Raw genomic sequence first — 25,309 nt, forward strand, 5'->3', positions numbered from 1 at the left:
CCAGAGAAAAAAGTACCTATCGCATGAATATTGACAAGGATGCGAGTTCAGGCCGGCATGCAGACCATGCCGTTTTTATCAAAAATATTGATAATAAAGATGAACACATATACCTCTATAATAGGAATCAGAAAAAGAAGCTGGCGAGTTGGTAAAATGGGATGGGAAAGATGCTAGCTGTATCGTAGGAGTTGCAAACGGAATCCATACTTGGTAGACCCTCAAATTTTCCAAGTGAACAAAGAAAAGAAACGATTCAGCAAGGTTTGTAACCAAAGACATGTTTTGAAGCCACAAGCTTCATGAAAATCATTTAAAGTTTCTTTTTAAGAATTTGTTTTAATAAACAAAGTTCTAACAAAAATTAGAAACTTGTTGTCATGATTAAAATTGAGAATGATAAAATCATTAAAAAAAGGAAAGTTTCATTATTAGAGAGCAGTAATGTTTCAGTTTTACAAGAAATTCTAAAAATAGGTTTTAAGTGTATTATCAGGAAATCAAAATTGGGAGATGGACTGACAACTTTTTCGTCAAAAATACAACTTCCGAGAGCAAAGCTCCCACACAAAGTCCATTGGCTTAATGAACTATAAGCTATAAGAACTTGATTCAAAATGGCTCACATATTATGGTCCTTTCATACAAGTTATACTAGCCCAAAATACTCCCAATCACGTTCAAAACAACCTTGAATGTTTGTTGTTTTCCCTGTTCATCACATGTTCAAATCTCCCATGACAGATCAAAACCCATATCACTCCTCCATGGCCTCTGCTACCAGATTTATTTTCATCTTGTTGTTCTTTGTTTACATCTTGGCCATCACTTTCATCCGCTTCTTCATCACCTTCAGCAAGGCCTCATTGTGAGATGTTGTTCAGGTATGGGAGCCATTAAGAGTGCATAAATACCTTTGTATATAAGTTATTATTAGTTATTTATGATTCAAAATAAAAAAATACTGAAATCAAATTAAATTGAAAAAAATATGTAAAATAAAAAAATCCATTAACTATCTAAAAAATAAAGGAATGTAAAACAAAATTATGAATATCTACAAATCAAAAAGACAAAATTTGCATGCACTTATATAAAATTGCAGACCTAATTTGTGATAGTGTACTATAATCTCAATTGTTCAATGCAAAGAATTTTACCTTCTCTCTTGTAACTATGTTTCAATTTTGGGTATGATGGGTTAGTTTTTGAGGAGCTATATTTTGTATTTTGACTCTCTCATTGTGTTTAGGCTAGTAGGATGGTTCTCTGTATGAGGGAGAAAACGCTATCAGAGCTTTGAATGGTCCTTTTTTGTATTGTTTTATTTTAATTGTTTAATATAATTATCAGGCTTAAAACCTTTTGCCTCAGAATAAAAAAAAGAACTACCTTCATAAAATTGCATACCTAGTTTTTGATTGTGCAATATAATCTCAATTGATCCACTTGACATACAGCATGAAAAGGATTCAGATCCCCTCTCCCATTTGCTCGTGGTCAACCATCCATTCCACTTGCTTGAAGTGATCCTTGCCTTTTTCTTCCCTCTTTCTTCACATTCTCAAGATTTTCATTTTGTACATTCGTAGGTTTCCTAAAAACAATTCAACAATATGTGCTTGTTATTATAAAACATGTTTTTGACAATTACCCCAATAGTGCATACCAATAGTGATATGTATTGCATTATGTGCATCTAGTTTAAATAGCCAACATAATTGTCTACATTTTAAAATACTCAAAACAAAAAAAAGCAGTGGTCTTGCATCTAATTTTGAAAAGTTGACAGTATAGTCTACATTACAAATACTCAAAACTAAAAGGAACAAGTGCTCTGTGGGAGCAAGAGTCCCTGCCTATTGTATGAAGAAGGAGAAGATAAATTATTAGATCAATTTAATGAATTAAAATGTAATTTAATTTTGTAAATTTGTAGGTGCACTATATTACGTTCAGACTGTGTCCAAAAATCAACGCGTATGTAAAGTTTGTAAAATTAATTACATGAATCAAATAAATGTAAAATTAAAATAATGGACAAGGGTTAAAGTTGTATAAGGATCAATTAATTCAATTATCTTGCAATAACAAACACCATATTCTAACTATAAATTATTTGATGTTGTTTTCATCCCTTCACAAAAGTTGCACCATATTCTAACTATAAATTATTTGATATTATTTTCATCCTTTTACAAAAGTTGTGATAAATTCATTCAAAAGTTTAAAGAAAACTTGAATGAACTTTCTATAATGTAATATTATACTCAAATATTGTATAAATTGTAAAATAATATACAATTTTTATATCACAAATAGTTTAAAATTAATATTTATTAACATTTCCTTCACCAAACTAATATAAATTTATTAAATTCCATTTTTCTTTTATTTCTAATAAAAGAATTAGAAATTGACACAGAGTTACTTAGTCTTCCTTTCTTCACCAAATATGGATGAGAGCTTTCCAACTAGGCCACTACATGTGACAACATCCTTAAAAATCAAGAAAAATCAAGTGGAGGAAGTTATATGTATAATACAGTCAACGTTAAATTCGACCATCAAACCTTCCCGTGAAGCAATTTTGTTTCTCATCCATGACTGAAGGCAAGCTAATGCAGCCACGAAAATTTACAAATGAAAATTATAATAAAATTTGTGCGAGAAGAGGAGGAAAAAATGGGAAAAAAATCAGGACCTTTTGAGTTTACGGGGAAACCCATGTGACCATGCCCCCCAGTGAGCCGGAGGCAATGCAAATGCACCTGTGTCACCATCCTGCTGTCTATCCGAATGAAGTTCCGACGGCTGCCTTTCTCGAAAGTTCCTAATATTTATTGCTTCAAATTTTGGTATTAAAAAATACAATTTTACCCCAGCAAAATTGTTCTAACCAATCAATAAATAAAAAAGATTGATTAGAAATTAATTAAAAAATCAAATGACCTTTGAACTTTAGAAGCTCATTAATTGTTGCTGGAAAAATTAATTTCCCGGACTAACAACGAATTCTCTAGAAATGAAGCTAAAAATGACCCCTTCTCTCCCATCTCGTCCCAGTCAAGCATTTTTCCATTCACTTGATCCTCACTTTTTCTCTTTCGATTTTCCAACTCGTGTTTCAGCTTTTCATTTTATACAAATTCAGATTTCCTGTGAACAATTTAACCAAACATCCATGTTATCATAGAGTAGGTCTTTGGCAGATAACCAATAGTGTATATAAACAGAGATTTGCACTTAATAAATCCAAACAACATTGTCCAGAAGAACAAAAAAAAGCAGTGATTATATTGGCACTCCTTAACTGTCAAATCTTCAAAACGAAAAAAAAATTAGAAAATAAAAATAAAACCTTATCCCTTCCTTATTACTGCAGGTCTAACACAGTTCACGTTACTATAGTGCAGGCCTATTTTTTAAATTGCGTCACCAATAATCTCCACACGAACATTGCCCTTGTTTAAAATGGTGGAAACGGTTTACATCTCTCACAATAATTTCTCTTGCAACAATTTTAGAGATAAATTTCGTTGCAGTGTGGCAATCAGCACATACTCGAAGGTTCTTGACAATTCTAATAGTTGTTCCGTGGGAAGAATTTAACAAACCAAATGCAATTGCCAACTTTTCACTATGATGGCAGAGAAACAATTCTTTTTCCTCCTCTTCCACATCATTGAGTAAATATTTTGAATCTGGAAGATAGCCTGCTGCCTTCATCTCCCAAGCCAACTTCTCCAAGATTGCATATATCTCCTGTGTCTGTGGGTGTGATCTGTCTCCTACACAAAATGCATGTACCATTTTCTGGCCTTCAATCCAACTACACCCAGGGATCTTCTTTATTCCTCTATCTTTCATTAATATCCTTACCTTTTGAACTTCACCCCACCTGCCCATTTCTGCATAGATGTTTGAGAGAAGAACATAAGTTGCAGTATTTTTAGGATCCAGCTGAAAAAGCAACATTGCTGTGAATACTCCTAAGCTTATATTCGTATGCAATCTGCATGCACCAAGGAAACACATCCATACAACCGCCTCAGGTTTAATTGGCATCTTAATGATATAGTTCAGGGTGTCTTCAAGATAGCCAGCACGGCCAAGAAGGTCAACCATGCACACATAATGATCAACTGTAGGTTTAATGCAATGTAGGTCACTCATATAATTGAAGTATTTACAGCCCTCGTCCACTAAACCTGTGTGGCTACAAGCCCGTAGAACACAGACAAAGCTTACAATATCAGGATGTGTTCCAGAGTCGTCCATTAGTCTAAAGATTTTGAAAGCATCCTCACAAAGTCCATTCTGTGCATATCCTGCAATCATGGCATTCCACGACACCGCATCTCGTTTAGGCATGTTGTCAAACAGTTCACGTGCCTTGTCTATACTTCCACACTTTGCATACATATCTATCAGCGCATTTCCAACCATAATGTCTGAAAAAAATCCACCTTCCATTATGCTTTGATGGATGTCCATACCCTGTTCCAAAGCTCCCATTTTGGCACAGGCTGGGAGGACGCTTACAAAGCTTGTAGAGTCGGGCTGTACACCTGACAATTGCATTTGCTTGAAAGTTTGTAGAGCCTTCTCAACAAGGCCAATTTGTGCATATCCTCCTATCATGGCATTCCATAACACGACATTTCTTTGAGGCATTTTACTAAACAGTTGGTGTGCCTTGTTTATACTTCCACATTTTGCATACATGTCTACCAGAGCAGTTGTAAGAATAACATCTGACGAAATTTCTCTAACTTCTATGCTTTGATGGATTTCCATACCCTGTTTCAAAGCTCCCGTTTTGGCACAGGCGGGGAGGATACTGGCAAAGGTTGTGGAGTCAGGCTTTACACCTGCCACTTGCATTTGCTTAAAAGTTTCTAAAGCCTTTTCAACAAATCCATTTTGTGCATATCCTGCAATCATTGCTGTCCATGAGATGATATCTCTTCTACGCATTTTGTCAAACACTTTATGTGCTTTGTCTATGCATCCACATTTTGCATACATGTCCAGCAGAGCATTTCCAACTATAATATCTGGAAAAAATCCCCCTTCCATTATCCTTTGTTGGATGTCCACGCCCTGTTCCAAAGCTCTTATTTTAGCACAGGCTGGGAGGATGCTGACAAAGGTTGCGGAGTCGGGCTTCACACCTGCCAATTTCATTTCCCTGAAAGTTTCTAAAGCGGTTTCAACAGATCCAATTTGTGCATATCCTGCAATCATGGCGTTCCAGGAAACCACATTTCTATGAGGCATTTTGTCAAACAGGTCACGCGCTCTGTCTATGCTTCCACATTTTGCATACATGTCCACCAAGGCAGTCGCAAGTACAACATCTGACGAAACTCCGCTATCCTTTATGTTTTGATGGATGTTCATACCCAGTTCCAAAGCTCCCGCTTTGGCACAGGCTGGAAGTACGCTGGCAAATGTGAATTGATCGGGTGGAAAACCATTTCGTTGCATTTGATGAAACAGTTGGACTGTTTCGTGAGGATGCTCGTGTCTTTGGTATGCTGCAATAATCGTATTCCATGAGACATTGTTTCGTTCTTTCATGTGATCAAACACTTTACGAGCGTCAACCGAACTTCCGCATTTTACATACAAGTTAATAAGGTTGTTATGAAAAGTTATGCATCTAGCAAACGCAAAACGCCTGTGAAAAAAGAAAGAATGGACTTTTCTCCCTTGCGAAAACGTGTTTTTGAGAATGCAGGTTTGCAATAAGCGAAAATATGTAGATGAGATTCCATCTACTTCTGTTGAAACTGTGCAGTCTATAGACACCGACGAATCCTCCTCTGCAACTCCTTGTATGTTCATGAATCTAGCCGTTTCAATGCACAATCTCTGGATAATCACTGTATTCTTCCATAAAAACGAACAAGAGAGCTTGAAATTTTCAGAAAAGATTCTTGTTTCTCGCTACTCTCGGAGATGCAGGGATAGTAAGGATAAGTGAACTTAAATATACTCAGCATGTCAAAGATAAAATCGAAACTGGTATCTGTGAGAACGGTATGATCAATTTTGTTGCATATGGAATTCATCTTAAAAAAAGGGATCCTTGCACGGTGGGTGAAGATGCCTCCACTGGGCTTCACGAATAGGAGAAGGGATTGAGTGGAGAAAGATGAAACAGTGTAACGTTCGGAAAATCTTAGATTAGACATGTTTGCAATTCCAAGTTTGACATGTTGTTCGACGAATCTCAGGTAACTTAGTTAATTAACTATGATCGCAGAGATATCCGGAGTCACAAATAAAGGTAGCCCATCCTTTCTTCAAACCAAGTTCCCCTTGATGCTCTCAATTTGGCCATAACACCGTCTTCCATGAATCGGGCAGACTCCATGATTTGAAATTGAAAATGTCCGCGGATGTCTTCGAGACAATCGGGCAGAAATGTCTACACAGTATGGCGGCACCGTCAATTTCAGCAAGCGGAACTTTGTTTTTGAAAGTATCTATCTAAAATTTATTTTGTAGAAGTTATGTTTGTGATGGCGGCATAGACAGTGCCCATTGGTCAAGATGACAGGAGGCCATGCCTACATTGAAAAAAAATAAAAAATAAAATTGACTACATTTTGGATGAAGATTAACCTGTCTCTCTTTATTTATGGGAATATTTAGTTTGTTAATCTAGAATTTCATCTTTATTATCAATGAAGGAAAGGTGAATGGAGAGAGCATTAAAGTTTCAAATTTATTTATATTTTTGTGGAATAAATTAATTTTTACTTCTTCTTTTTCTAGAATTTTGTCTATTAGAAAAAAGATGAATAAATAGATTATTTTAGTCTTTGAAATTCATTTTGTGCTTATGAGAATATTTAGTTTGTTGATTTATAATTTCATTTTTATTATCAAGGAAGGGAAGGTGGATGAAGTGGTCCAAGTCAATATCAATGATGTGTCCTTTTGTACAAAAAAAATCATTAATGTTTATATTGATTTTTTTACAAGTAAGCTCAATGATGAGGCACCTTCCATTGTACAATTGTAACTTGGTTCATATTTTTGACTTTTAGAGATGTCGCCTATGAGCAATTCAATAGGTTAGCCAAGGGATCACCTTTATTTTCCATATGGAGAATTTTTTCAATGAATATTTCAAACAAATAGTTGTAAATTCTTTCCACCTTAGGTCTAGATGGTGTAAACACTATGTTGACAAGACCAACATATGCTAGTAGCATGATCTTAATAAATTAGAAGAATATCCCTTGTTTGAATACCATTGATAGGTGTGTCGCGTTTACTAAAGAACTTGAAATCAACAATCATCTCCTCTTTTTGACATCCTTTGAATTAAAAAATGAGGGTGTCCAAGTCAATATCAATGATGTGTCCTTTTGTACAAAAAAATCATTAATGTTTCTATTGATTTTTATACAAGTAAGATCAATGATGAGGCACCTTCCGTTGATGGCAATACAACATGTCATAATATAATGAAATTTTAGAGCAAGAATAAAATAAGGATCATATCCTTAGTTTGATTCTGATTCTCATCCATGAGAACTCCCTCTATCAGTGTGAACTCCCTCTGGCTTCAGTTTCTCCCTTTGTTAGCAAGCTCTGTCTTCAACATCTTCTCCTAATAGAAAACTCTGTCTTTCTTTGATATCAGACCAAGTTCATTCTCCCTCTTTGACATGTTCAAGCAAAATTTATGTGACACACACAAATCTCCCCTTAGAATTTTTGTGTGATATGACAAAAAACTCTCCCTCTTTGACATCTCATGCCAAAGACAATATTAAGATAATATTAGTGTACCTTATGTACTAATTCATATGCAATGTGCCCTTTTCAATATTGCATCAATTGACTGGTCTTCAATATGCTCTAGTTGATGCATCACTAAACTTCATTTAGTGAGTTTCAGATAGGGGAATGAGCCCTAGCTTACCTCTTAGATACAAAAATGTATCCTTAAGTAATGGTTTAGTGAATATGTTTGCAATTTGTTCTTTACTACTCACATATTCCAATCTTACCTATTTATCTTGTATGAATTCTTTGATATATTAATTACATTGGTGTTATCACAAAATATAATCACTAGATCCTTGATTTCTATTTTCATACCTGCCAATAGTTGTTTGAATGAAACAACATTGGAATAAATAACTACCACAGCCACATATTTTTCCTCTATTGTGGACTGAGAAATACAATTTCACTTCTTGCATGTCCAAGACACTAGTCTTTTACCAAGAAAGAATGCTCCACCATTGGTGCTCTTTCTGTCATCAACACTTCTTGCTCAATCATCATTTGTGAATGCTTCCAAATCCAAATTTCCTCCTTTTTAATACCATAATCCATAGTCTTTAGTACCCTTCAAATACCTCATGATTCTCTTGATTGTTATCATCTGATTTTCTTTAAGATTTGTCAAGAATCTTGCCACCATTCCAATTGTTAATGCAATATTAGGCCTTGTGTGCACTACATATTGCAATTTTCCAATCATTGATCTATATGTGGTTTGATCTACCTCTTTGGAATCATCACTTTTTGAAAGCTTATGTCCAGTAGACATAAGTGTTCAAATTGTTCTTGAATCTTCCATTCCAAACTTCTTTAGTATCTCTTTCATATATTTGGATCGAGTAATGTAGATACCATCTTTCTTTTGCTGAATCTACAATCCAACAAAGAATTTTTTCTCCATAAACATGGACATCTCAAATTCTTTACTCATCTCTTCTGAAAATTCCTTGCATAAGTCATCATTTCCTATAAATAAAGTGTATCCACAAATATTTCAGCCAACACAATCTTCTTGTCTGGTTCTTCTTTGATCTATAGGTTGTTGTTATCATTTGTTCTTTAAAAACCAATCTCTATCAAGTAATTATCAAGTCTTTCATACCAAGCTCTAAGAGCTTGCTTCAGACCATACAATGCTTTGTGTATTTTATAGACCATATCCCTTTTTCTAGGATCCAGAAAACCTTAAGGTTGTTTTATGTAAACTTCCTCTTCAAAAATTCCATTCAAGAATGTAGATTTTACATCCATTTGATAAACTTTAAAACCTTTATGTGCAACATAAGAAAGTAAAGTTATAACACCTTCTAATCTTGCAGTAGGAGAAAAAGTTTCACCGTAGTCAATACCTTCTTCTTGAAAATAACCTTTGCATACTAACTTTGCTTTGTTTCTAGAAACTTCTCCATGTTCATTCAATTTATTTATGAAAACCCATTTTTCACCAATTACATTTTTATCCTTGGGTTTAGGAACAAAAGTCCGAGTCTTATTTCTCTCTATCTGTTCTATTTCTTCATTCACATCTTCTATCCAACTTTAATTATTCAAAGCATCTTTTATTGATCTAGGTTCAAATTCAACAAGCAAACATGTACCTTTTAATCTTTTTCTTGCAATTGTTCCATCTAACTTGTCTCCAATGATCTGATTAGGTGCATGGTGCCTTTCGACATATCTGGCTAGCATAGGTATTTTGGATTTAGAATTTATTCTACTAGCCTCTTCATGATCTTCTATATCAAGCATGGGTCCCACTGATTGTGACTCAGGTCCATCAGACTTGGTTTGCTCTAGCAACAACTTGGTAGCTTCTAATTACAACTTGGGTTGCACTAGTTGCAACTCAGTAGATTTTGGAAATTTGGGGACTCAGGAGGTGAAGTCTACTAACTTCTAATTTGATTTGACACTATATCAAGTTCATAGTAGAAAAACCTTCTATAATCCTTAGGTTTCTTGTTGCTTTCTTCTTTACTCTTTTCTGCAAACCCATCAATAATCACATATGCATTTTCTATGATTTTATAAGTTGACAAATTCAAACATTTGTATGCTTTACTTCTATAAGAGTATCCTAGGAATATTCCTTCATTATCTTTGACATAAAATTTAACTTTCTTAGATTCCTTCAAGATATAACATTTACTACCAAATACTTTCAAGTAACTTACATTAGGTTTGTAGCCATACTATAGCTCATAAGGAGTTTTATGTGTCTTTCTTCAACTGTACTATGTTCAAGGTATGCATTGCAATACCGATTGCTTCCTTCCAGTATTTTATTGCAACACTCTTTTCTATCATTAAAGTTCTTGCACAATCCATGATGGATCTATTCCTTCTTTCAACTATACCATTCTACAATGGTGTACCAGGCGCTAATACTTGTCTCTTAATTCCTCTTTCAATGCAAAATTCATTGAAATCATTGGAAATGAATTCACCACCTTTTTCTGATCTCAAACACTTCAACTTCTTTCTAGTTTCTTTCTCTACTCTTGCTAGATACCATTTAAATTTTTGATTTTCTTTTAGATATATTATAGTCATCATTTTAGAATAATCATTAACAAAAAGAATAAAGTACTTATCTCCACTATAACTCTCGATTCCAATAGGTCCACATAAGTCTGTATAAACTAGCTCCAAGACTTCTTCAGAATGATAGTCCTTGCTTTTGAAACTTGTCTTTCCCATCTTACCAATTTGACAATTTTTGCATATGCCCATATCAGGTTTCCTTAGGCTAGGAATATCTCTTACTTTTTTCTTCTTTCTTATCTTAATTAGGTTATCAAATTTCACATGACATAACCTTTTGTACCACAACCAAATTTCTTCTACTTGAGCAATAAAACATGAACTTCCACTAAGATCTAGGTAGAATAGGTTACCTTCTATTTGTTTGCAAGACCCAACTGGATCTCCTTTTCCATCTAGTAGTTTGGCCTTCCCATTGATGAATTCTACCTTTAATCCAATGTTATTCAAATGTGCCATACTTAGTAGATTATGCTTTAGTCCTTCAACCCAATAAGAATTATCACATCTAAGTTCATTGGTTAGTGAGATACATCCTTTTTCCTTTATGCAAAATGGTTCATTGTTTCCAAACCTCACATTTCCACCATCATAATGTTCTGTATGTTCAAACTTTGTTTTGTCACCAGTCATATGATGTGAGTAGCCACTATCAATAATCCATGTATTATTTTTTCTAACATGAGAAATAAGTGCCATTTTATCTCCTTCATCATTAGATTCATCTTTTACAATAATATACACCATTTCATCATCTTCACTACTATCTGAATCTTTAGCTATTAGACAAGATTTCTTACATTTGTCATTGTAGTCTTTGTAGTTGTTGAAATTCTTACATTTATACTTGTTGTACTTGTTTTCATCTTTATCTTCTCTATTTTGAAACCTTGCAACAATGTGTCCAACTTCTTCACAAGAGAAATAGATTAAAAGAATCTTTCCTTTGAACTTTCCTTTTCCTTTGGGATATCTTCTTGCAAGCAATGCTTCAATAGTTTAAAGATCAATGTTAGAACTATCTTCCTCTTCACTTTTAGATTGTTTGGCTTTTGACCTTTTGGCTTTCTTCTTGAGTGAAAAATTGGCTTCAAATGGAGACTCAAGATTGCTAGTACTAGGAGCATAATTGTCATAGTTATCTAGCTTAAATGTTGTCAATCTTCCAACTACTGCATCCAATGTTATGTCATTCTTTGGATTGCATCTCATTTCTTGAACTACCAATACTCTGATTGCATATATAAGAAGAAGCGTTCTGAGAAATTTACTTACCACTATTTCATCTTCAATCTTTCCTCTAGAGGCTTTGATAACACAAACATTGGCTTTGATTCTTTCACTGTATTTTGCAATGTTCTCATCTTCTCTCATCTTTATTTGAATAAATTGTCCTCTGAGACTTTCCGCTTTAGATATTCTTACATTATCATCTCCTCCATAGATGGCTTTCAGCTCCACATTTCATGAGTAGTTCCACAGTCTTTGACCTCATCAAATTTGGCCTAGTTGAGGGATGAAGCAATATCAAGTATCATGATGTTATGACTATTCTTTTCTGTAATTTCTTCAATAGTCATAGTTCCAGTAGGTGTCATGTATTTGGTGTCTATATACTTTAGCCTTGAATCTCCAATGGTTGCTAAGTACAACCTCATGAGTTCCTACCATGCCTTGAAGTTATGTCTATTTAGTTTAGGGATCTCCGTTTTGTAAGACATCCCGATCTTTAGCTTAGATCCTTGAAACCTTTTTCTACAAGTACCAAGAAGCTTTGATACCAATTGTTGGAAATATAAGAGGATTAACTGAGAGGGGAGGGGTGAATTAGTTACCACTAAAATAAATCCTAGATCCCTTAGATGTCAATACAAAGAAAAATATTAAACTATATTCTGTTGTAACTCGACAAACACATAGGCACTTAATTAACACTATCAAATGTTGTAACTCAATAAATATTGAAATAGCAGTAGTAACTTGGCAAATGTGAATCTTAAGATATTTTATGCGATTAGCCTTATTTAACTTAGGTGCATACACCTAAAAGAAATAGCATGAACACAAGTGACACCAATATTTAACATGGAAAACCAATTTGGAAAAAAATACCAATTGCAAGTAGTTACTAATTTTCACTCTTCTAAAGTGAGCTCTATTAGGAGCCAACCCTATTAAAGGTTACAAAACAAACTATTAGGTGTGACCCTATTAGAGGATTTAATCACCTTGTTAGGAATGGCTTTGTTAGAGGTCTTTATACACTTTAATCTAGAAATGCCACCTTATTAGAGGATTTACAAATAGTTGTTAAGCCAACTCTGTTAAGAAATTTAGATAATTGCTACAATGGTTAGAGAGTAACAATGAGATGACCTATTTTCTGATGGAACTTAGTTTAACGATTACAGATCTCTTCTTTGGCTTGTACTTGATCCTTTCTAATCAAATGTATCTTTGCAACTCGATAAGGATATCTCATCCTTCTAATTCGCTTCCTCTCTTCTATTTTATTTTTCTACACATTCAATCCCCAACTTGACCTTATTTTTATATCTTACACATTGTCAAGTTAGCTTGAATACAACTTAGAATACTTAATATTCATCTTCTTAGTCAGCTTGAACCAACAAATCAATCAATTAAACTCAATATGCCAAAACAAGAAAATCCTTCATTAGTCAACCTTGCTCGGTAGATACTAAATTAGAAACAATTTTCGTGTGTTAACCAAGTGAACTCGGTTAACACTACATATTCAAAAAGTTCCTTTGGTAATCGAGTGAGCATAGTTAATATTGGTTCCATCCAACTTTTCCTTCATTAACTGAGTGAGCTCGATCAACACTCAACTTTTGCTAACTTTCCTTCGATGCCCAAGTGAACTTGATAGACATAATATCTAAACTTGGCAAACTTTGGAATGTTCAACACACACAAGAAACTATCTTCAATGCTTGAGTGAGCTCGACATATACTGACTAGCAATGATATGAAATTTTGTATAATATCAAAGACAATACACAATTAACCAATTTTTTTCAATAGCTTAGCTCCTATAGCTCGCTAGGTACATACTCACTTATGTACATGACTCAACCTATATAGAGTATCTCAATCATAGTGATGACCATCCAAATCTGCCTTGTAAATGACTAAGTGGTTGATAATAATAGACAACAATGGTTAGAGATGCCAATATAAAAGAGAGTCTGATGAGGCCAAAAAACTACAAGTAGTGAATAGACTCCCTCCAATGACTGTAGATCAGGTATGTGAATAGCTGAAAGAAACAACTAGTATTTTTATACTCAAAGACTTGTAGTATGATTCTTTAGGCAATGATGATCAAGTCAAACTTGAAGGCGTAATAATTGATATGTCAATTAATTTCAAGTGTACACCAATGTAATTAGGAATTGAAGTTCTAGTAGGATTGTACAATAGAGTGCTAGAATTCTTTAGAATAACTAAGAGGGGTGGGGGGGGGGGGGGTATGATTCAGTTATCCAAAGTCCAAATGTACAAATAAAATTTTTCATAGCTTAGTGAACCCATATCCATAATACATTTTCATCATACATACATCCATTAGATTATGCAATCACTTAAACTTGTACGTTATTGTCAAATCAACTTTGTAGAAATGTAAACATGAAACATAATAGATTCAATAACACATTCAACACAATGATTTAAAGTGGAAACCTAATTTGGGAAAAATCACTAGTAGCATGCTACAAATTCTCATTTTTCTGAAGTGATGCCCTATGATAGGCTAACCCTATTAAAGGTTATAATGCACACTATTACATGTGACCTGGTTAAAGGATCTCAATCACCCTATTAGGAGTGAGCCTTGTTAGAGGACTTTTGATCATTCACTTGGAATGTCACCTGGTTAAAGGATTTACAAATGATTGTTAGGTCAACCTTAATGTAAAGGATTTATCCTAGACTGATACAATTATTAGAGAGTTACAATAAGGCTTGATCTAATAACAACTTACAACAAATTTGCAAATTTTAGATCTCTATTTTAGTCCTCCATTCTACTTGGCTTTCACACACTTCAACTTTGCTAACTTGTTCACCCTTCAAGCATCCATACCCTCAAGTTTTCTTACTTTTCTTATCAATGTAGTCTCTTCTCTTAAGTCATTGAATGAAGCAATACCCTAGACTCCTTATCTTCCTTAGGTTCTCCAACATGACAACTTTTTCTTCTGACCAACCATCTCTATAAATAGAGAATTAATATCTTTTTCAGTTCATCCTCTATCATCCATTTTAGGTAGGATTTAATGAATCTACCCTTCTTTTCATTTTATTCCCTTCTAGAAACTTTTCCTTCAATCCTCTTTGAATTCATCTCAAAATGGTTTATCATGAATTTTGTGCCACCAACTCATCAACCTTATCTTCCATATGGTTCACATAATCCAAGAAATCAAACTTTTCGGCTCAGATTCATCAAATTCTTGATCTTTCTCATAATGCTGACACTCATAATTAACTAGCTTCTAATGCTCGACACATGCTACATTGCTTGAAATTCACTACCAAATTACTCAGCACAAACTAAAGTTTATTGGTGCTTGGCATCAACTAAAATTTACTCGACTTACACTGTGTCACTCAGCTTACACTAAAATTTGACTTTGCTCGACTCCAACTAATTTTCCGTTTGGATTGCACTAACTTTTCTCAACTTGCACTAACTTTTCTCAACACCTACTGTCCACTCAGTCAAGCTTGGCAGACAAACTTTGTTTAACTTGTTCTTCTGAACTTAATTAGTGTAACCATCTTTTGCAACCTCAAGTAAATTATCAATGCATTATAATATCACTATCTTAACTGATCATTGTACTTCTTATTCATACCATAACTCAACCTTTCCTCTAGGTGCTATTGTTACCTCATTTAATTAAGTACTCTTCATCAATCAAACAAATGATAGTACTCAAATCATCTAGGAAATTGTCTTACCAACAAGTACCAGGTTTGACATTAGTGACAAAACAATGATTGAAACACATTTATCATACTTGTATCATTTTGTTTTCAACAATATCCCTCTTTGGCATTGATGGAAAATAAATTGACAAAACTTAATTAGTATAGCCAACAAAATACCAAAAAGAAAATAATTCTTTGTACTCAAATCTCTCCCTCTATCAACAACTTTCATCTTCTGAATAGGTTACAAAATTCTGTTATGATCAACAAACAATCAATCAACTCATCCTTATGACTCCCTCTTAATCATTTCTTATATCTCCTAAGAAATTAACTCCCTCTTACTAGGTAAATGTAATCAATAGGTACACTTTCTCCCTCTAAGTAGATATTCCATGTTTCTTCTATCTCCCTTTCTTTGAAAATAGTACCTTCCTCAACAATTAGGATTTCTCCCTTTCTTCCTTTGGTAAACTATCTACCTCTTTGACAATAATGCCAAAGAATTTTCATCTTTAATTTGAAAATATGAACATTCTCAGTTTCTCCCTTGGTCATCTTGCTTGTGATTGATTTGTAACTCTAGCTCTTTGATTACTTTAGGCATCTCCTAAAGTAAGATCCACTCCATCAATGTGTAACATATGTCAATCATCTTGTTTGATGCAAGACACTTGTTATGCTTCTTATATAGCCTTTGATAGGGGTATCACCCCTAGTTTGCCTCTTAGATACTCATGAGCATCCTTAGGTAATGCTTTTGTGAAGATATCAACTATTTTCTCTTTTGTGTTAACATATTCCATCTTCACCTCTTTATCTTGAACTAATTCTCTCAAGTAATGATACTTGATTGCAATTTTCTTAGTCTTTGTATGCATCACATGATTCTTTGATATATTTATAGGACTTGTATTATCACAATAAACTATCAAAATTTCAATGATTTCTTCTTTCATACCTTTGAGTAGTTGTTTGATCCATACAATCTTTGTACAATTTACTTCAACAACAACATATTCAACTTCAATAGTAGATTGAGAAATATAGTTTTGTTTCTTGCTAGTCCATGTAACTAGCCTTTTTCTTAAGAAAAATGTTCCTCCATTGATTCTCTTTGTGTCATCTATATTTCCAATCCAATTAGCATTAGTGCAGGCTCTCAATTGAAATTTCTCATTTTTCTTATAGTAAAGACTATAGTCTTCTATTCCTTTCAGATATTTCATTATTCTCTTTACAACCATCAATTCTCCCTAGGATTAGTAGAGAATCTTGCAACTATCCTAACTGATAATGTAATATCAGGTCTGCTATGTACTACATATTGTAACTTGCCAATCATAAACCTATATAATGTTTGATTCACCTCAACTGAATCATTATTCTTTGACAATTTATGTCCTATCACCATAGGTGTGCTAACTTGCTTTGAATATTCCAATCCAAAATTTTTCAATATCTCCTTTACATACTTTGATTGAGTGATGTATATACCGTATTCAATATGATGTACTTGCAATCCCATAAAGAACTTGATCTCTCCAAACATAGACATCTCAAATTCTTTACTCATTTCATTTGCAAAATCTTTACATTAAGTATCTTGACCTCCAAATATGATATCATCAACAAAAAATTTAGATATTAAAATGGCTTTTCCTTTCTCTATCTTCAAGTACAGATTGTTGTTATCATCAGTCCTCTCAAGTCTAATCTTCACAAGATGATTATGAAGCCTCTCATACCATGCTCTTGGTGCTTGCTTCAAACCATATAAAACTTTGTGTAATCTACATACCATGTTCTTGTTGTTTGCATCAACAAATCCTTCTGGTTGTTCTATATAAACCTCTTCTTCTAATATACCATTAAAAAATGTAGACTTAACATCCATTTGATAAACTTTGAAACTTTTGTATATAGAGTAAGCAAGCATAGTTCTTACTCCTTCCAATCTTGCAACAGGGACGAATGTTTCTCCATAGTCTATCCCTTCTTCTTATGCATAACCTTTACATACTAATCTTGCATTGTTCCTTGTAACTTCACCATTTTCATCTAACTTGTTTCTGTATACCCACTTGGTACCAATCAAATTTTTCTCTTCTAGTCTAGGAACTAGACTCCATGTTTTATTTTTCTCAATTTGTTTAATCTCTTCGTCAATGGCTTTACTCTAGTCCATATCTTCTAAGACATATTTCACTATTTTGGTTCTTACATGCTCAAAAAACATGTATCCTTTCACAACTTTTTCCTTTTCATTAGTCTAACGTCTTTATCTCCAATGAATTATGCAGCAGGGTGATGTCTCTTGACATACTTAGACAATCTTGGTTCAACTCTAGTTTCTTCACTTGGTCTCTCAACTTTTGAATCACTATGTACATCTCTATCAGGAAGCTCAACATCTCTTTCATGTACATTAACCTTAGAATCAAAATGTGCCCCAAATTCATTCTATAACTAGGCACCTGAGTGTAGCTCGGTTACTAAATGCAACTCAACATTCAACATCTTCATCAATATGCATAACTTCATAAAAGTATGCAAATGATTTGTATTCTTCTATTTCCTTCATAGGTTTAGCTTCATATACTTCAATATATTCATCAAATTTCACATGCGCACTTTCCACAACTTTGTTAGTGTTAGTATTTAAACACTAATAAACTTTACTTCTTGTGGAATAACCAAGGAATACACCACCTTCAGTTTTTGCATCTAGTTTACCATTCCTAAAATCTTTCAGAATATAACACTTGCTTCCAAATACCTTAAAATATTTTACATTTGGTGAGTATCTATACCATAGTTCAAAAGGTGTTGAATGAGTAACTTTCTTGACTTGTACATGGTTCAAGGTATAGATAATTGTACTTACAACTTCTATCCCATATTTCAAAGCAACATTTTTCTCCATCATGAGTGTCCTAGCACAATCCATTATAGATCTGTTCCTCTTTTTTAAAAACTTCATTTTGTGGAGGGGTCCTAGGAGCAGATGTCTATGTTTTGATTCCTTTTTCATTACAAAACATCTCAAACTCATTTGATGTAAATTCTCCCCCTCTGTTAGATCCCAAACATTTTACACTTTTATCTGTTTCCTTCTCAACTCTTTCTAAGTACCACTTAAACATTTGAAAAACATCAAATTTCTATTTTAGAAACATAACTATCATCATTCTAAAGTAATCATAAAAAAATAACATAATGTACTTATCTCCTTTGTAGCTTTGCACTTCAATTAGTCTGCACAAGTTAGTATGAACAATCTCTAATATTCTTTTAGAGGTATAAGTCTTACTCTTAAAACTTGACTTTGTCCTTTTACCTAACTAACATTGTTTGCAAATTATATTGTTAGACTTCTTCAACTTAGGCAAACCTTTGACTCTCCTCATGTTACTGATGCTAACCAAGTTATCAAAATTAAAATGACATAACCTCTTGTACCATAGTCACATATCATCAAATTCTACAATCAAACAAGTAGCATCCTCTATATCAAGGTATAATAGATTAACTCTATATTGATCACCTTACCAATTAATTTTCCATCAGCATCATATATCTTAGCAATCTTGTTCTCAAACTCAACCTTACAACCAAAATTATTCAGTTGTGACACACTCAACAAATTATAGTTATGCCCTTCAACATAATAAGAATTATCACATAAAATATTTTATGTGAGTTTGCTAGAACCTTTTTCTTTTATCAGACATGGTGCATCATTACCAAATGTTACACTTTTTATCATAATAATTCAAGGTAGTGAACTTACTTTTATCTCTAGTCATGTGATGTGAAAACCCATTGTCAATGATCTATTTGCCATTCTTGTTCACACAAGAAACTAGTGCAATTGCCTCATCCTTATCATATTCATGCTTCATTGCAACATACACCACTTCATCATCATGACCGTCAGATCCATATTTAGTTTCCTCTTCAACAATGTAGTAAGACTTCTTGTCGTTTTCTTTGTAATCTTTGCTATCTTCATCTCTTCTACTTTTGTACTTGTCTCCACCTCTATAATTCTTCTTGTCTGGACATCTAGCAACAATATGACCAACCTCATTGCAATTGAAACACATGATAGGTAACTTACCTTTGAATTTACCTTTACCTCTATGAAATCTCCTTGCTAGTAGTGCCTCAAGTTGATCTACATCTTCCTCATCTATATCACTATCACTAGACACATATTTTACCTTTTTCTTCTTCTTCTCATCAGATTCTTTCAGTGACAACTTGGCTTTGAAAGAAGATTCAACATTGTTAGGTTTGTAATTATCAAAATTAGATAGCTCAAAAGAAGTGAGCCTACCTACCAGACCTTCAAGAGTTAGATCATTCCATGGTACTTCTTGTATTGCAGAAACTGTAATAGCATAGATGGGAAATAATGTTCTCAAAACTTTTCTCAGTATAGTATCATCATCTATTTTACTAGTAGCTCCTCTTACTGCATTAACAATATCTTTTATTGTAGAACAACATTGAGAAATATTCTCACCTTCTTGCATTCTCATATCATCAAACTTACCTCTAAGATTTTCAACTTTGGCTCTTAAAACATTTTTTTCAGCTCCATAGATAGTGTGAAGAGAATCCCACATTTTCTTTTCACTATCACAACCCTTGATATCATCAAACTCAACATAGCTTAGGGTAGAGGCAATCTCCAACATTTCCTGGTTGTGTTTCTTCTTCTTTTTAAAATCCTCAATAGTTAGGGCTCTAATAGGATTAACATGCTCTATGGTGATGGTAGATTGTGCATGATCTCCAAGTCTTCGAAGGTGTAGCTTCATCAGAATTTTCCATGTAGGAAAGTTGTCTCTATTAAGCTTGGGTACCTCTCTTTTTGACATCTTGATCTTTTTGCTTTCAGTACCTTTAAGTTAGTCCTCTTAAGTAGATGGCTCTGATACCAATTATTGGAATTCTTTAGAATAATTGGAGAGGGGGGGGGGTGGTGGGTTGAACCAGTTATCCAAGGTCTAGATGTAAAAATAAAACTTTTCACAGCTTAGTGAACCCATATCCATAAAATATTTTTATCATGCATACATCCATTAGATTATGCAATCACTTAAACTTGTAGGTTACTATCAAATCAACTTTGCAGAAATATAAACATGAAACATAACATATTCAATAACACATTTGATATAATGATTTAATGTGGAAACCCAATTTGGGAAAAATCACTAGTACTATGCTACTAATTCTCACTCTTTTGAAGTGATGCCCTATGAAGGCCAACCCTATTAAAGGTTACAATGCACATTGTTAAATGTGACCCGATTAAATGATTTCAATCACCCTATTAGGAGTGAGCCTTGTTAGAGGACTTTTGATTATTCACTTGGAATGCCACCCAGTTAAAGGATTTACAAATGACTGTTAAATCAACCTTAATCCAAAGGATTTACCCTAGACTGATATAATGATTAGAGAGTAAAAATAAGGCTTCATCTAATAACAACTTACAACAAACTTGTAGATTTTAGATCTCAGTTTTAGTCCTCCATTCTACTTGGCTTTCACACACTTCAACTCTAATAGCTTGTTCACCCTTCAAGCATTTATACCCTTAAGTCTTCTTAATTTTCTTGCCAATGTTTTCTCTTCTCTTAGGTCACTCAATGAAGCAATACCCTAGACTCCTTTTCTTCCTTAAGTTCTTGTGCATGACAACCTTTTTTGTTTGACCAACCATCTCTATAAATAGAAAATTAAGTTTTTTTTTAGTTCATTCTCTATCATCCATTTTAGGGTTAGGTTGGATTAGGTAGGATTCAATGAAGCTACCCTTCTTTTCATTTTATTCACTTCTAGAAACTTCTCTTTCAATCCTCTTTGAATTCATCTCAAAATAGTTTATCATGAATTCCGTGCCACTAGCTCATCAATCTTATCTTCCACATGGTTCACACAATCCAAGAAATCAAACTTGTCAATTCATATTCATCAAATTCTCGATCTTTCTCATAATGTTGATGCTCAACATTAATTGGCTTTTGATGCTCAACACATTTTGCATTTCTTGACATCCATTATCAAATCACTTGGCATAGACTAAAGTTTATTGGTGCTCAGCATCAACTAAAATTTACTCGGCTTACACTATGTCACTTACACTAAAATTTGACTTTTCTCAACTCTAACTGATTTTTTTCTTAGCTTGCACTAACTTTGTTCGGCACTTACTATCCACTTAGTCAAGCTTGGTAAACAAACTTCATTTAACATATTCTCTTAAACTTAATTAGTGTAACCATCCTTTGCAACCTCAAGTAAATTATCAATGCATTATAATATCACTATCTTAACTAATAATTGTACTTTTTATTTATATCATAACTCAACCTTTCCTCCAGGTGTTATTGTTACCTCATTTGATCAATTCCTCTTCATCAATCAAATAAATGATAGTACTCAAATTATCTAAGAAATTTTCTTACCACCAAGTAGCAAGTTTGACATCAGTGACAAAATAATGATTGAAACACATTTATCATACTTGTATCAATCTATTTTCAACACAAAGTGGATGCCAAGTGGAAATGGGCATTGACCACTGAAAAGAAAATAAGAGAAACAACATTGGCACAAGTTATGCCATATTTGGGAAAGATACACATGTCTATAGCCCTTAAAGATTTTGTTAAGAAGTTTATGCCAAGGGACATGACATAAAATTTTGAAGAATAAAGCTCCCGAAGTTGAGCAAGATAGTAGAAAAATATGGAAAGAAGCATTAGGAGTGCTTACTACAATAGTAGAGGAGAGGGAAGGTTGAGATGATTTAGAATTCAAAGATGATTATAAGCAAGAAGTGACCAAGTTGATAGTAGAAATTGAAGAACTTGTTAGTGGATATGAACAAAAGGATACTGTCATAATTCAGGATGACAGTAACACCCCTGTACCTAATCCTCATATACTCACTGAAGAAATTGAAGTATGGAAAGAAGCATTAGGAGTGCTTACTACAATAGTAGAGGAGAGGGAAGGTTGAGATGCTTTAGAATTCAAAGATGATTATAAGCAAGAAGTGACCAAGTTGATAGTAGAAATTGAAGAACTTGTTAGTGGATATGAACAAAAGGATACTGTCATAATTTAGGATGACACTAACACCCCTCTACCTAATCCTCATAGTAGAAATTGAAGAACTTGTTAGTGGATATGAACAAAAGGATACTATCATAATTCAGGGTGACACTAACACCCCTCTACCTAATTCAAGGTTTGATGGACTCAAGGAAACTTTGTACAAACCCAATTTTGTTACGGATATTTGAATATCTAGCCCTTAAAGTCAAAAAGACTAATGATACTATAGTGACAAATGTTATTGAGGTTGTAAGTGCTAAGAAACTTGGTAAGGCATTAATTATATATGCACCACCAATTTGTATAAAAAAATTGAACAAAGATATGAATTCCAAGAAAGATTCATGCACCCAAATGACAGAGGATGAAGTCATGCTAAAAGAGAAAGAGGCCATTTAAGATCTTATTAAATTCATGAGTGCAAAGGCTAATGAACCCACACATGTAAAACCTATGCAATAGGTGATATCTACACTAGTGCAATAGCCAAAGGAGAGATCAAGTGAAAAGGGGAAATAATTACAACTATCATTGCTAAGTGATACACCCTTCAGATCTCAGGATGTGACTCATGTAGAGAAAGATGATGATGAGTCAGTGAATCTTGATGAGGTAATTACATTACCTAAATATGATTTGAATAATCTTACACCAGAGAAAATGAAAGAATTACAAATCTTGTTGAGCCATAAGGAAAAACAAGAACAACTGAAAATAGAATAGAGGAGAAAATAGGTCTTACATATTGTCAAATATATTTTCATAGATGCATTTACAATTATAGATGTAAACAATCAACATCCAATTTTGGACCAGCTAGTATATGTAGTTGAGAAAATTTAGACAGATGATAAAGAGACAAATGAGAAGTTGTTACAATGGTCTGAAAGGAGAATGGAGCATAAAGTGTTATAGAAAATCTCACATGAACTTAAATAGATAAAATTTGAGCTTTCTACATCTATTACATAGTAGGAAGCAATTTTGAACACTACTCAATTTTTTATATGTAAAATTGTGTGATATAGATTTCCTTACAGAGGATACTTCACACTCATTAGAGCTATTGCATGCAAGTATGAAAGCTAATGTTCATTTGTTGGGCAAGAACATGAGTTCAAGCTCATCTTCTTACAATGAACTTACATTCAATCAGACAAGGTTAGTCAAGCTCACAACTAAAGATGCAATGATAAGGCATAAGTCGACATTGATTCAACTTTAACTATTGTCCCATATAGAGATAAATTAGAAGGTAATCTCTATAGTTGGAGATATTTTGAAGAGAGAGACAAAAGTTTTAGAGGTTGTAGGATTTATTGACCTAGTTGCCAAGCTAGAGATTCAATTTTAGATTTTGGATTCGGTAAAAGAAAGATGGAATATTGGCTATGCCAATATTGTGGCAAAACATAAACAATTTTTGGAGAAATATCAGCTCACCCCAATAGCCCCAAGTTCCATCAGTGAAAAAAAAAGGGGGAATGATGATAAATGAGAAATGATGAGAAAGGATGAAAGAACAAAGGGGGATATATCCAATAATGCAAAAGGGGGAGATAAGAATAGATTGAACATAATCAATGTTTTTTTGGTCTCAAAGAGGAGGATACATTTTGAACGAAATGATTTCATGACAAAGTATTTTTACCACTAATATTAAAGGGAGAGATTGTTGATCTCTAAGCTTGTGTTGCCGATTAGTGTCCTAACACTTAGTCATTTGCAAGTCATTTACTAGACAATATTACAAGGTCATCCTTGTGATTGAGTTATCTAGTAACGACTTAGAATACAACACTTATACTAAGTGAGATAGTGATTGCCGAGCATTCAGTATAGATCAAGTAGATATGCGAGTCGGGGAATATAGCATGAGCTGAGAAATATAATGAAGACTAAGAATATTGAAATGTTGTTAAGAGCTGAACAAACATACATATAGAAGCTAAGTAAAAACATGAAGGTTTATGCATGACCGAGCTATTGAAATTAAGGTCAATTTGTCTATCAGTGACTCAACACTTAGTCAAATGGTTACATTGCTACTGAGCTCTATTATTTCTACCAATCTTATTAGTTAGTTTGTAGTCTTAAATAAGTGATTCAGTTGTTCCTGAGCCAAGTAGTTAGAATGCAGTGTCTACCGAGTGCCTGAATTAGTTTGCAATGTTTGTTGAGCTACACAATGTTTACCAAGCTTCATATACAATGTACAATACAAACCAAGCATAGTAGAGGCTACTGAGTTATTCAGTGAAAGTGAATAAGATCATAGTGTTAATTGAGCTATGGTATGGTAATCAAGTTATACTATGTCTACTAAGCTCACAAGGTTAAAAAAGTGGATCTAGTGTTGATCGAGTCATGTAGTGTCAAACAAGTGATCCACTTGTTACTGAGTCTCTTAGTGTTCACCGATTCACATAGTGTTGACAGAGTTTGAGCTACTTGGAAGTGACTAGTATGGACTAAGCTTCAAGTTCAACTGAGTACCAGATATTGCTGATCATGTATCAGAACATCATCGAGTTTGTCTTTAGAACCTGACTTATAAAAGTTGGGCTAACTTTATGAATTATGATGAAATTGGTATTGTAGCTGACTCTAGTAAGTTGTGATTTAGATTAGTATAAAGGTAATGCATTGTATCATATCCAAGAAAGCATGTAAAGAAGAATGTAATGAGAAGGAGTTTAGATTAAAGAAGGCTACAAGTAGTATAAGGGATAATAGAAATTTATCTATCATAGTTAGGTGATCATTGTAATACAAGAAATCTCATTTAGAAAATAAGAGTTACAGATAAGAGATCAACCACTAGTTCATCCTAACAAGTGCATCAACC

General features: G+C 33.6%; 1 pseudogene across 2 annotated transcripts; it reads right to left on the reverse strand.

Annotated features, from left to right (window-relative positions):
* Positions 1–402: 402 nt before the first annotated feature.
* On the reverse strand, positions 403–6,568 carry LOC149561762 (putative pentatricopeptide repeat-containing protein At3g49142 pseudogene; annotated as a pseudogene). Of its 2 annotated transcripts, none has more exons than XR_016363853.1 (5): positions 3,362–6,568; positions 2,953–3,159; positions 2,705–2,833; positions 1,411–1,597; positions 403–850 (listed from the first exon to the last, which is right to left on the reverse strand). The product of XR_016363853.1 is annotated as a putative pentatricopeptide repeat-containing protein At3g49142 pseudogene, transcript variant X2 (transcript). The 2 variants fall into 2 exon arrangements; XR_016363852.1 differs by having other exon boundaries at positions 403–914.
* Positions 6,569–25,309: the final 18,741 nt, after the last annotated feature.

Source organism: Cupressus sempervirens, chromosome 4, assembly GCF_028749045.1.
Source record: "Cupressus sempervirens isolate cs-2001-9-10 chromosome 4, ASM2874904v1, whole genome shotgun sequence".
Taxonomy (NCBI): Eukaryota; Viridiplantae; Streptophyta; class Pinopsida; order Cupressales; family Cupressaceae; genus Cupressus; species Cupressus sempervirens.